The sequence below is a fragment of the Dasypus novemcinctus genome, chromosome 9 (assembly GCF_030445035.2).
Source record: "Dasypus novemcinctus isolate mDasNov1 chromosome 9, mDasNov1.1.hap2, whole genome shotgun sequence".
Lineage (NCBI taxonomy): Eukaryota > Metazoa > Chordata > Mammalia > Cingulata > Dasypodidae > Dasypus > Dasypus novemcinctus.
Genome location: NC_080681.1, coordinates 32175383 through 32189067, shown reverse-complemented (window position 1 = coordinate 32189067; position 13685 = coordinate 32175383).

Sequence of the window (13685 nt, the reverse complement as noted above, 5' to 3'; positions counted from 1 at the left end):
TTGGCCTGGACCCGGCAGCGCTGGGCCCAAGGCCTCAGTATCTGATGCCAAGAGCTGAGACACAACCTTCTGCAGAAATGCTCTTTCACGTTCTTTCACTTGCTGAACCATGTGCCAGAAGGCTGAGTTGGAGGGTTTTCCTCCTGATCTGACTGCCGGATGAGGTCCTCTTCTCCCCCCAGCTCTCACAGGCACACCACTCAAAGCTGTGAGCTCTGTCACGGCAGGCAATAAGGGGCCGTTTAGAGACCTTTTGGGCATCAGGCACTTTTGCTTCTGGAGACCACATCATCGCACATGAAATATAACATGCTTAACCATGTAAGAGTTGAGTTCTGATGCAATTAAGTACCGGGTATCATATTAGGTTTTATAGACTTTAAAAATTTTTATTTTTTCAAGTAGCTGTAGATTTACAGAAAATTAATTCAGATTGTACAGAATTCCCATATATACATCCCCTTACACACAGTTTTCCCCTATTATTAACATTTTGCATTTGTGTGGTATATTTGTTGCAATTGATGAACCAATATTATTATAATTACATTAACTACAGTTTTATGGATTGTTTGGTGTTTTTTTTTAAACTTTTTATTGTAGTAACATATAAGCAGTATAAAATTTGCCATTTTAACCACATTTAAAAATACAAGTCAGTGCTTTTAATTACATTCACAAAGTTGCGCTACCATCACCACTATCCATCACCGAAACTCTTCCATTATCCCAGACAGAAACTCTGAACTGATTAAGCATGAACTCTCCTTCCCCACCCCAACCCTGCCCCATTTTACAGACATTTAAGTAAATATTTATCAATTTTGATTTTGCAGTTTCCTTTTTTCACTTTGCAGAGTATATATAGTTTTTCAAGTCTCAAAAACTTTTGTAGGTCAATGGAAAACTCATTTATCCATCTATGGGATAAAATGGCCCTTTATCCATTATATCCAAAAGCTGGATAAAATGAGATAATGTTCTGAGAGAAAGACGATGATTCTTTGGCCCAAGGTAGCTGTGTTCCATGGCCTGAAACACCAAACAAGCTCGTAGCATCTGCCAATAGGAACCAGACTGCCTTATGAGGCTCAGACACATCTACAGGAAGCAGCATTTGGCAGCCTTTCTACAATTTCTGTAGGCAGAACAAAGGAAGAACATTCCTGCCTCCAGAATTAAGGGCAATGTCTAAGAGTGGGTGAGATGAAAGACAGGGCGAGCACTAGTTCCAAAATAAGGCATTTGGGAATCAGAAAAATCCAGCCAGGCTAGTCATTGCAGACCAACCATGGAGACGAAAGTTGGAGAATCTGGGAAAGAGGAAACAGGGAGAATGGTAGGAAGAGGTGGGAAGACAGAAGAGCTAACCTGATACTACAATTTTTGAGTTAAATTAAGGAAAAACCTGCAAAATTCAATTTTAAAATCAGAAATTGAACATCCAGTTTAATGGAGTGAGGAGTAGTCATGAGTTCAATTTCAAAACATGTAGGCATTATACTAAGCCCCACAGAAAGGTGGCTGCCCTCAAGCTGATCAGGTATGAAGACAGAAACATGTGGGATTACCTAGTGCACTATGCTAGGGTGAACAAGGAACAGAAGGCAATAACGATGGGGACAGACCAGGAGACAGGGATTATGGGACGTGAGGGAGTCCAGGAAGATTTCACAGAGATGATGGCTTTTTTTTTTAGGTCCCAGGCCCGGGGATTAAACCCAGGACCTCATATGTGGAAAGCTGGCACTCAACCACTGGAACCAAACCCAGGATCTCCCATGAGGGAGGCAGGAGCTCACCACTTGAGCCACATCCACTCCCCTGACAATAGCTTCTTAACTGGATCCTGAAGGATGAAAGGATTTTTTTCCAGGTGACCTTTTAGCAAAGTCCTGGGAAAAGGAGGCCAGAAAAAGAAAAAACAATAGGGACACGGATGTGGCTCAAGTGACTGGGCTCCCATCTACCATATGGGATGTCCAGGGTTCGATGCCCAGGGCCTCCTGGTGAAGGCAAGCTGGTTTGTGCAGCGAGCTCGTGTGCGCAGCGAGCTGGCCCACACACAGAGCTAGTGCAGCAAGATGGTGCAACTAAAAAAGACACAGAGGAGAGACAACAAGAGACGCAGCAGACCAGGGAGCTGAGGTGGCACAAGAGATTGAGCACCTCTCTCCCACTCTGGAAGATCCCAAGATCTGTTCCCAGCGCCGCCTAAAGAGGAGACAAGCAGACACAGAAGAACACTCAGAGAGCAGACAGCAAGTGCAAAATAAAACAACAGGGGTGGGAGGTGGTAGAAATAAATAAATAAATAATCTTAAAAAAAAAAAGTGAACTCCCATTGAGTGCTTTCTATGTTCCAGGTTCTGGCCTAAGCACTTCCCTTATTCCTCACAACAACCTTATGGTAAGAATTCTGTTCCTCTTCATCAACGGGGAACCCAAGGCGTGAGGGAACCCAAGCCCAGCCAGGCTTAGGAGCCTGAACCTCAGCTCCTCACTGTGGCCCAGTGCCGTGTGGGGCGAGCTGTGACACCGTGGACCGGACGGAGACCTCTTGGTTGGGTTGGAGAACTGGATGATGAGACTATAGATAGTGGGCCAGACTGTGAGGATCCTTAAATGCCGTGTTAGGGTTTTAGATTTTAATCAGTTGAAATCTATTTCAAAGTATGGTGTATATGGTCCATGTGCCCCTGAATCACCTCGCACTTGTTAAAATGCAGATCCCTGGGCCCCGTCCCAGACCTACTGAATCAGAATCTCTGGGAAGGGCCCTGTAATTGGCATCCTAAAAGCTCTCAGGTGAGCCTTCTGCACACTCAAGTTTGAGAACCACCGCTGGAGGCCCTGGGGGCTTGTGGCCTGGGTGCGTTTTGCAGTTGGAGTGCTGTGGTCAGATTTGCTTTTCAGAGAGTAAATTTTTGAGCAGTGGATGAGTTGAAGAGGAAAGACTTGAAACGAGGAGCTCAGTCAAGAGCCTTCTGTCCTCTCCTATGGTCAGAGTCTGGACTAGAAAATAGCAGGACTGAGAGGTGTTTCAGGGGCAGAAATATAAGGATTTAGGATTGGAGAGAGAGACAAGTCTATGAACAATTAATTATTCAAAAATTTCTGGCTTGGGTAGCCCCCGATGAAACTGTGCAGTAATAGGGCATGGATTTGGGTTTAGAAGACCCGAGTTCGAATTCACATGCCAGTAATAGGAACGTGGCACCTCAGTTTTCTCCTCTGCAAAATAGAGACATTATTATCTGCCTGGTAGGGTTGTTGTGAGGATTAAATGACACGGTATAATGAAACACGGACATTCCTGACACTCAATACTTTTCATGCTCATTTCCAAAAAGGGAGGTGAAAAATGAGATTAAAGCGAGGGCGAGAACTTGACGAACAAGCGTCTCCAAACCACAAGTGCCATGTGGACCCTTCCTGAGCCCACCCGGCAGGCCACTGATGGAGCAAAGGCCTGGGATTAACCCTGTGCCCAGCCCTACCCTGTAGCCTCGATGCGAAGGGCGAGCTGGAAAGGAATGAGCGGGCTGCAGGGCAGAGGTGAGCCCCTGCCTGGCGCCGGGCTCCTGCAGGTGGTCACTGGCTTCTCCTCCAGCTTGTCTGCAGAGTCTGTGACCAGAGGGCCAGGCCGGGAGGGCGAAGGGACACTGGGTGCGAGAACAAGTCAGGTGAGAGGGCGCCAGGGTGAAGACCAGGCTTGCCAGGTAGGAGACAGCACACCCAAGGGAATTTCAATTCCAGGTACACAACGGATACTTTTTTGGTGCGAGTATGTCCCACGCAATACTTACACTAAAAAGTATTCATTGTTCATCTGAAATTGAAATTTCACCGAGTGTCCTGAATTCTTATTGGCTAAATCTGGCACCCCTACTTAGGACACCTCAGGGCCCAAAGTCACCCCTGGATCCAGGGCTGGAGAACGGAAACCGCGGGAGGCGCAGGGGAGCGAGGCCCTCGCTGCCACCGTTTCCCTGACCCCAGCCAGGCCCCTGCTGTGCCAGGACCCAACCTTGACTGGACCATCACATATGGAACGTCCTTCTTCCTTTTTTGCTCTAGGGGTACAGCTGTGGGACACACTCCTTTTTTCCTGGGACCTGGTCCTCTCCCCGCAGGAGCTGCCACGTCCTCCCATGAGCCCTGCTGCATTTGGGGGGGGGGGCAGTTTCAGAGCCACAGGGAAGCCTGTGAGATGGGGAATGCCGTTCTCCGTAACGATGGGAGAAAATTAGGGTTCTATTAAATGGTGATTAAAAACACATACATGTTCCCGAGTGAGGTGCCGAGACGTTCCCATCTCCCTAATTTAAGGTTGTGTCTATTTTTTGGTAAATCCAGCAATGTCTAATTACAACATTTATGCTTAGATTTTTTTTTTCTAGGAGGTACCAGGGATTGAATCCGGGACCTTGTACATGGGAAGCAGGAGCTCAACCCCTCAGCTATATCTGCTCCCCTATGCTTATAAGCATATATTTATCAACCAGGGGCCAGGGATTGACCCGAGCCGGTGCTCAGCTGCTGAGCTACATTGGCTCCCCTGAGTTGGTTTTTTCGTTTGTTTTGCTTGTTGTTTGTTTGTTAGGAGGCACTGGGAACCTAACTGGGACCTCCCATATGGCAGGTGCTCAACTGCTTGAACCACATCCATTCCTCATAGATTTTTTTATTTTTCTTTTTTTTAAGGTACCAGGGCAGGAACTGAACCTGGGACCTTGTATGAGGGAAGCTGGCTTCAACTGCTGAGCCACACTGGCTCCTCTGAGTTGTTTTTTTTCATTTGTTTGCTTGTTGTTGTTTTTTTTGTTTTCAGGAGGCACTGAGAACCCAACCTGGGACTTCCTGTGTGGGAGGTGGGTGCTCAACTGCTTGAGTCACATCTGCTTCCCCCATAGATTGTTTTTTTATCGCCTCCCTTGCAGCTTTTTGCTTGCTGCTTGCTCTCTGTGTCCATTCGCAGTGCGTTCTTCTGAATCTGCATTTATTTTTTTATTTATTACCCCCCCTTGAGACTTACTTGCTGTCTGCTCTTTGTGTCCATTCACTGCGCGCTCTTCTGTGTTTTTGCTTGTCTCCCTTTTCTTCTTCTTTTTTGTTGTGTCACCTTGCTGGCCGGTGGCACTCCGCGGTACTTGTGGGCCAGCAGCTCTCTGCAGCGGATGGGCGAGCCAGCCTTCAGAAAGAGGCCTGGCATGCGAACCCAGGGCCTCCCATATGGTAGACGGGAGCCCAACTGATTGAGCCACAGCCGCTTCCCCCACCATAGATATTTTAATAAAGACTATTCTCTTCTAAAAACAGTAAATGGCTAAAAACGCATATTGTGTAATCTTTGACTCAGTATATGTGACCTGTACAAACTTAGAGTCTTAGGGCCTAAGACTTCATGAGTTTAATGCTTTCCTGTTGCCACCTTGAAATTCTTCATAACTTTGGCACAAGAGGCCCCCACATTTTGCACTGAGCCCCACAAATTACACAGCTGGTCCTGCCCGAAGGGAGTGGATTATGCTTGAAATGTGAGCATAGTACGTGGAAGGGAATAAAGGTACTTCTGAAAGGCCAGCTTTTGGAGTCCTAAACTTGGCACAAAGTCACAAACAAGGAGACATTTTTATTTTGGGAGGGAAGTCAAATCAAACCCGGCGTGTGACATCGTGACACAAAACACTGACAACACCGATGAATAGACATATAGAACGACAGGACAAATCTGGCAAGAAGTTATAAATCGGTAGGGCTGGGATGGGGGTATATCGGAGTTCTCTGTATGGGTTTTACATTATTTTTGCAACTGTGATAAGTTTGAAATTACTTGAAATAAAAGTTAAAAAAAAAACCATCCACGTGAATCTCACAGAGTGGCCTCTGATCCTCAGCCAGAACCCCCTACCTCCCCCCTACATCAGGGCTGGAGCTGGCCAGGCCCAGACTTGGAGTAGACCAGGGGGCCCTTGGGTGGGCCCTGGGGTGAGCCTGGGGCTTCCAGCCAGGTGCAAGGAGACCACAGGCAGAAGGGGGTCTTGGGGCTTTCCCCCTCGGCTCCCTCAGAGCTCTTCTCCTTCTTTTGTCCTGCTCCAGCCCCCACCTCACCACTGCAGCCCCTGTCCCCTTCCAGCCCTGAAACCCCGATGCAGCTGCATTCCCCCAGGGTCAGTCCCTCGGTGGAGCCCAGGTCAGGGAGGGGAGGGCCCTTCCCACCCCTTTTGTTCTAGTCGGGCAGCCTGGTCCAATATCTTTGCTATCTTAGGGGAGAGGCGTTAGAGACTGGCTGCCAACCTGAGTGGGAAAGTCAGTAGGGCCGGCTTCTTGTTTATTTCTACTAGGAAGTTAGGAATTACCCTGAGTTTCCAGCTGACAGCCTTGTGTCCAGCCCCCAGGTACCTCCCTGGCTTCCACGTCCTCGGCCGCCAGCTTTCCTGATAACAGCTGCCGGCTTCCTGCCTGCTCGTCTCTGCTCTCGACATCGAGGGACCAGTGCCCGGATCTGCCAGATGGCTTCAGAAATCATGCTCACCAGTCAGAGATATAATTCAAGATGCTGGCACACGGAGAAGGTCCTACCTGCCATCAGGCGGAGGTGGTGGTGCCCCGTTTCCCCCCCGACCACCCAGATGACAGCAACGGCAGTCTAAGCCTGCACCCCGGGAAGAACAAGGCGGAAAGTGACAGCCGAGGGCCTAGGACAGCGTCTGATATGGAGACACTACAGAACCATGGAGACGTTATAGAACCGCGTTAAGATCAGGGACACAGGTCAGCCTGGCCAGACTTGAAACCTCATTCTGATACTTGCTAGCTCTGTGACCATGGGGAAGTTTCTTAGCCATTCTGTGCCTCAGTTTCCTCATCAGTAAAATGGGGATGATAAAAGTAACTACTTCCTAAGCTTGTTGTGAAGAGTGAATGAGTTAATATTCATAAAGCATGGAGAGGAATGCCTGGCACGTGGGAAGTGTTCTATAAGTGTTAGCTATTATTTTATTCTGTTTTATTTCATCCTTATAATTACCCTGCAAGGACTGCCTATTGACAGATTTTAAAACAAGCTTTGGAGGTTAAATAACTTGCCCAGGTAACACAGCTGGTAAGTGGGGGCGCCCTGATTTGTCAGAGCCCATGTCCCTCCCTCCTCACCATGCCTCCTCACCACGCCAGGAGAATGGGGTCGCCTGGGTCTGCGTCTCTAACCAGCCTTCCCTCCCCTGAGACGTCCTTTTAATTTTCCCGGGCACTGGAGAAGGGGAAGAGGTGGTACAGGGTGCCAGAGTAAAGCCAGCTCTTCTATTAGCCACCCAGAAGACTGAAGGAAAGGAAAGAATTCAGTGAGGGAATTTCTGCTTGTTGGATTCATCCCTCTGGCTATAATTCATGAGCTCCTTAGAGTGAAAATTTTAGCAAGCAGAGAATTTCAAAAGTTGTTCCATAACTACCAAAACCTGGTCTTCCACAGTTTCGGGAAGAAAGTGGAAGACTATAGCTTAAGACTTGAAACAAGAAGCACTCTCCGATTGCTAGGGTTGACAAGGTGCTAATGATCTCTAATAATTTCCCAAAGCTCCCTTAAGTGTTCAACACAAGGCTTGTGCTTAAAACCCTGCTCCCAAAGGAATCTGGCAAGCTCTCACCATCTGCCAGATTCCATTTTCTCTAATTGGCTTGATCACCTGGCCCTGCTTAAATGGAATTTACACCTATTAGAACTCTTTTCCCAAGTATACAGAACCCATCCCTGGCTATTTTTAGTAAAAGAAACTCTTTCCCAAACCGAATTACACTGGGAATGAAATCTCTGGTACGAAAAAACTCTTGTATTTCAAAATACTGACAAGACCATTTTAGTTTCTGCTGAAGTACGTTATTTGACAAGTTGAAACAGGGAGCTTTTTCGTAAACCTACTATTTAGAAAGCAAACAAACAACAAAACCCACATGCAACTATTTCAGAAATGCTACCACACAGAAAAGAAATCCTCTTGCCAACATGCCACCATATAAAGAAGGCAATTGAAGAAAAGGGCACTTGTTGAAATGCCACTTCCTTCATATCAAGTAGAATTGGAGAGAAAATTAATATTCTGCTTACTTCCTTAAACCTTTTCTCAAATTACTACTTAATTTAATTTAATTTTTTAAAGATTTACTTTTATTTATTTCTCTCCCATTCCCGCTCTCTCCCATTCTGCTCTCTTTGTCCATTTCCTGTGTGTTCTTCTTTGTCCGCTTCTGTTGTTGTCAGTGGCACTGGAATCTGTGTTTCTTTTTGTTGCGTCATCTTGTTGTGTCAGCTCTCCGTGTGTGCGGCGCCATTCTTGCAGGCTGCACTTTCTTTTGCACTGGGCAGCTCTCCTTACGGGGTGCACTCCTTGTGAGTGGGGCTCCCCTATGCGGGGGAAACCCCTGCGTGGCAGGGCACTCCTTGTGTGCATCAGCACTGCGCATGGGCCAGCTGCACACAGGTCAAGGAGGCCTGGGGTTTGAACCGAACACCTCCCATGTGGTAAACAGACGCCCTATCCACTGGGCCAAGCCTGCTTCCCTCCTTAATTTTAAAATACAACGTGTTTTACGAAGTCATATTTATTGAGTCATCAACTTACTCTGCATAGGAAAATAAAACATATTTTATCAGTTTGGGTATCAGAAAGAATTTGGATATAATGCTAAATGAAAATAGTCGAGAGATTATGAGGGTGGGTAACAGAAAACCCGTGTTCTTAACACAGGTGCTAGCTAATTCATTATTTGTTGCTGTGTAACAAATTGCCCCACCATTTAGTGGCTTAAAACACCAACAATCATTTATTACAATTGCCATGGGTGAGCAATTTGGTTCTGGGTCAGGGTCTTTCATGAGGTTATAGTCAGCTGCTGGCCAGGACTGCAGTCGTGTGAAGTCTTAATGGGGGTTATAAGATCTGCTCTAAAGGTGGTTCATTCCCTTGGCTAGTGAGTCAGTGCTGGCTGTTGGCAGGAGGCCTCAAGTGTCCACAAGGTGTGGGAGCTGCCTTCCCCGCATGATTCAAGAGACAGAGGTGGACCCCACCGTTCCTTTGTGACCTCCCTCGTCACCTCCACAGTATTCTTTTTTTTAGGGACTGGGGACTGAATCTGGGACCACGTAAGTGGGAAGCTGGTACTCAACCACTGAGCCACATCAGCTTCCCTGAGTTGGTTTTTATATTTTTTCTAGGAGGTTCCAACTGAACAGGGCCCTCCCATGTGGGAGGCAGGTGCTCACCTGCTTGAGCCACATCTGCATCCCCTCCACAGAATTCTATTGGTCACACAGACCCAGCCTCATTCAACGAGGGAGGAGACAACCCAAAGGGCATGATTACCAGGGGGGCAAGACTCCCTGGGGGCTACTTCGGAGGTTGTCCACCAAAGATGGCTCTAACACTAACTAGTTCCAGGAAGTTATCTGCAATTTCCTAGTTTGTGCCAAGTATTCCTTTCTTATTTTCTCACAACATTCAACTCCATCCATCTTAGTATGCCACAGCTGCTATAACAAATACCACAGTCTGGTTGGCTTAAATAAAAAGAATTTATTGTCTCATAGTTCAGGAAGCTAGAAGTCCAAAATCAAGGTACTGGCAGGAATATGCTTTCTCTAAACTAAGGGCTCTTAACCTTTCTGTTCCACAGACCCCTTTGCTGGTTAGGTGAAAACCATGGACCCCTTCTCAGAATGTAGCAGCAGATAGTTTTATGACACTTGACATAAGAGGTCAGAGAAAATAAAGGTAATAAGTCAATTTTTTTCAGTGCAAGCTCACAGACCACCTGGAATGTTTCCACAGACCCCTTGGGGATAAGAACCCCTGCTCCAAGTCTGTAGCTTCCTGGTGGTGGCTTGACAGCAGGCCAGGGCTCAGTCTCTGCCTCTGTCCCATCACTGACTCGTTGCCCCTCTATCTCCTGCTGCTGCCTTCCTCTGCTTACTAGGACTCCAATCATACAGGAGTAAAGCCCACCCTGACACGGTCTGGCTTAACAAATAACATCTTCAAATATCCTATTTACAAATCCACAGGATTGGGGTTGAGGACTTGAGCACGTCTTTGTAGGGAACCAGCTGTGGCTTCTGGCCTTCAGCCAAAGATGCCTAGAAATTTAGAGCCAAGTGGCATTGCAGCCATCACATATTCCAATTCCAAATGCCTCCTGGAAGAGTGGATTAAAATGATCTCTTTGGACCATTGACCATGAGGTGCAGCAGTGCTCAGAAATGTATTCACCAAATGCAATGAATGTCTCATGATGATGGAGGAGGTTGTTGTTATGGGGGGAGGAGTGGGGTGAAGGGGGTGGGGGGTATATGGGGACCTCATATTTTTTTAATGTAATATTAAAAAAATAAAGACAAAAAAAAAGATCTCTTTATGCATTCCTCTCCTCCACCAGAGTGTATGCTCCTTGAGGACAGGAACTTGCCTTATTTTTATGTATTCCCAGTGCCCAACACAAAGCCTATGAAGCAAAGGTGCCCCATGAGGGCAGATGGAAGTAGTTTATTCACCTTGGTTGGATCATTTCTCTTCTCTGCACTTCAGTTTTCTCCTTAGTGTTGAACTGGATAATTTTTAAGCCATTGACTATTTTATCACATGAAGAGTCTTTTTGCCTAATGGAACGTGGTAATATGGCCTGAGAACTCTTCACCACTTTCTGGTGACAGAATCTCCTTTTTTTTTCCTTAAAGATTTATTTTATTTCTCCCTTCCTCCCGCCCCACCCCCTGTTTGCACCTGCTGTCTGCTCTCTGTGTCTGTTCATTTCCTGCTTGTCTTCTTTTTATGAGGCACAGGGAATGGAACTAGGGACCTCCCATGTGGAAGGGAGGTGCCCAGTCGCTCGAGCCACCTCCACTCCCTGCTTGTTGTGTCTCTCACTGTGTTTCTTCGTTGGTCATATCATTGCATTATCTTGTTGTGTCAGCTCACTGTGCCAGTTGGCTGTCTTGCTCCTCTTCTTTAGGAGGTATCGGGAACCAAACCCAGGACCTCCCATGTGGTAGGCAGGTCCCCAACTGCTTGAGCCACATCTAATTCCCAGAATCTCCTTTTGGTTTGTGATGTAGGAGGTCCACTGGCTATTGCACTAAAGAATCATAGACAGCTAATGGTAGACCCTTAAAACACAGAGGTAGAATGAGTTGCCATCCACAGGTTCAGTTTTTGTGTGAGGAGGAAAAGAGGAATGACAATTCAAGACAAAGAGAATCCCTTCCTCCGTGTTAGTCTGATCATTATTCCCCTGCTCAAAAAACCTTTTGGGTCCCTACTACCAACAGAGCAAAACTCAAATTCCTCCATTCAGAGCTCCAAACCAGTTTCCCCTTTATGGACTCCTTGATCCAGCCAGGGATATGTTTTCTTTATCCTTGGTAACCTTTGCCTTAATGTGGCCTCTGCGAAGTAAAATCTTGACCAGCATGCCCCAAAGATCTTCAAACTGAGGTGAAGTTGCTTTGGAAGTCGTAGTCCCAAGAGGCACTTGAAATTAAAACCGTCTCAAGGTCCATTAAAAGAAAAACTATTATATTGTATATTTTTTTTCTTAAGACATTTTTTCTTTTAGGGAATGGGAAATAGATTTTAAAATAATTGTTTTTTAAGGCTTTCGTTTGATGCACTGAATCATGCTAGAGAGGGAACTGAGCCCAGGAAAGAGAAAGAGCTGGAGGTGACTCTTGTGGATCAGCAGGCTAGTAACCCACGTAGAGGCTGAGTCCTAGAAAGAGCCGGGACTGCCCCATAAATTTCCACGCCTCTGTCAAATACAGCCTCTGCATTGGGCGCTTCCTAAGAATAAATTCATTTAACCTAATCTCCAACAAATCCCTTTCACCGTTGGAAGATGGCTCACAGGGTGGAAATTGCTGATGAAATTCTCGTCGAGGCGCTTGTCTGACGCGGGCTCCAGGCAGGTGGTGCGCTCCCAGGTTACCTCCTTTGTTCAGAAAACGTCCGGAGGACTTTGCTGAGAGAACTCAGTCACTCAGGAAGTACAAACAAGCCCTTTCTTACCAAGTTACTCCTGAGCGCACTGAGCTCATTTTTGGCCTCTAATGTGAATATGTATTTATTTAACGTGCCCCTTTGTATGAAGATGGTAAATTGGCCTGTGCACCTGTCATCTCTCTGTCTACATTCCTGTTTTCTGTTTCTTAAGGAGGAGGAGGAGGGATAAGGCTTAGTGGTGGCAACAGCCAAAATCACAGAGAAGGGAGCTGGGGAAGGGCATGGGGCAGCAGAGCGGGCGGTGAGGAAGCAGAGGAAGCCTACGGACCGTACCGAGCCGGGCACCCTCGTCCGGGGTCCTGAGGGACAGCAGGCTGGATGCAGCCACAGCCCCTCCCACTCACATGTGCACCCCAGTTCACCTAGCCACGGCCCTCATGGCTGTGACCTCACTTCACTCTTGCAATGACCCTGTTCAGTAGGCATTGCTGTGCCCACTGCACAGATTGGAAAAACCAAGGCGCAGAGGATGGTGAGGTGCCATTAGAACCTGGTGGCAGAAGCATTTATTGCCAATGGAGCTTGGCTTCCAGGGCCAACCCTGGGTAAGGATGACGTTTGTCCTGATCAGCACCCGTCTTCCCCTTGGGACACACTCTAGCGGAGCTAAGTAGCACAACACAAGCCTACCTCAGCGGTGGCTTTATTTTGAATTCCAAGGCGCTTCTCCAATAGCAGCACTTGAGCGTCAGCAGCACAGGAGCAAAAGGGAGACTCCGGGACCTTCCCTGGGATCTCTTAAGTCACAGGACACAGGTCACCCACGTGCATCCCATGCTAAGAGGTCAGTCCCTCAGCACACGTGAGAACCAGTGTCTGCTCCAAGGCAGAAGCAAGCGGGCCTGGGAAGCCTCCCTGTGAGAAAGAGGAAGGCACCGGGGCTTCCTCCAGCTCCCACCCCACCCTGGGGCCTCCCGTGACACGTGCGTGCCCCCCACGCTACGTGGATGTTCGTAAGGGGGACCGGCTGGGAGCCCAGCCGTCCCTGGCTCGATTCTCCCAGGCCTCCCTCCCTGGCGTGATTTACTGCCTTCGTTAAACTGGATGCTTGCTCACATTCAATGGGTTCCACGTCTTCCCTAAAAGGAAATCCCCTCGGGAAGCAAGCGGACGTGGTGTCTGAAAGAAGAAAGAGATTTGCCCACACTGTACGGGTTCTCTTTCCCCTTCCAGGCCTTCTCTGACTTTATCTGAGCTGGGCCAGGACCCAAAGGCCTCTCTTTTGCACTTAATCATCTCCTGGGAGCCCTAGCTGGAATAGGGCACGCACGCGTCGCCCCCCCGCCGCGGCTGGCCGGGCTCAGGGGTCTTCTGGGGTCTTCTGGGGTCTTCTGGGGGACAACAACTCCCTTTTCCTTAAACAAGCGTCCGTTTAGAACGCCGGTGAGGGAAGGCCTCCCCGGTGCAAGCTGCCACGTGGGCACAAACCGATTTCCCGAGGAACCTGCTGGGTGTTGGAGACTGCAGGGAAAAGAGCAGCGGGGACGCTGCGGCCGCGCCTGCGGGTGGGCAGTCAGGTTCAGCCTGGGCTTGCCTCCCAGGAGCTGGGCGTTTTGGTGACGGATTATTTCACCCTCCCACAAATGAACAGAGCCTCCATCGATAGCGTCTGTGGGGGGAGCAGGAGGGCCCACC